Consider the following 622-nt stretch of genomic DNA (forward strand, 5'->3'; position numbering starts at 1 on the left):
TGAATCAAATTGCTGAAGCAAGACCCCCCTTGGCTGAATCCATGCTGACTCTGTCCCATTAAACCTGTTTGCCTACATGTTCTGTAATTTATTCTGTATAATTTACACTATCTAGCCCAACACTGAAGTCAGGTTTACTGGTCTGTAATTTCCCAGATCCCCTGGAACCCTTTTAAAAAATCGGCGTCACATTAGCCACCCTCCAGTCTTCAGGTACTATGTATGATTTTACTGACAGGTACAGATCACTAGAATCAGATCAGCAATTTCATGTTTGAGTTCTTTCAGTACCTTGGGGTGTATACCATCCGGTCCAGGGATTTCACTCTATAACTTGTCAATTTGGCTGAGTACATCTTCCAAGTTCACAAAGATTTCTTTCAGTTCCTCTGCATCGTCACCCTAAAAACCATTTCTGGTATTGGCAGATTTCTTACATCTTCTTCCGTAAAGACCAAAGCAACAATTCATTCAATCTCTCTGCTATGGCCTTGTCCTCCTTGAGTGTCCTTTTGCTCCTTCCTGATCAAACAGTCACAGATTCCCTCACAGGCTTCCTGCTTCTGATATACCTAAAAAAATTAACTATGAGTTTTCGTCACTGCAGCAAGTTTTTCTAATA

Source organism: Microcaecilia unicolor, chromosome 1 (assembly GCF_901765095.1).
Source record: "Microcaecilia unicolor chromosome 1, aMicUni1.1, whole genome shotgun sequence".
In the NCBI taxonomy this organism is placed as follows: Eukaryota; Metazoa; Chordata; class Amphibia; order Gymnophiona; family Siphonopidae; genus Microcaecilia; species Microcaecilia unicolor.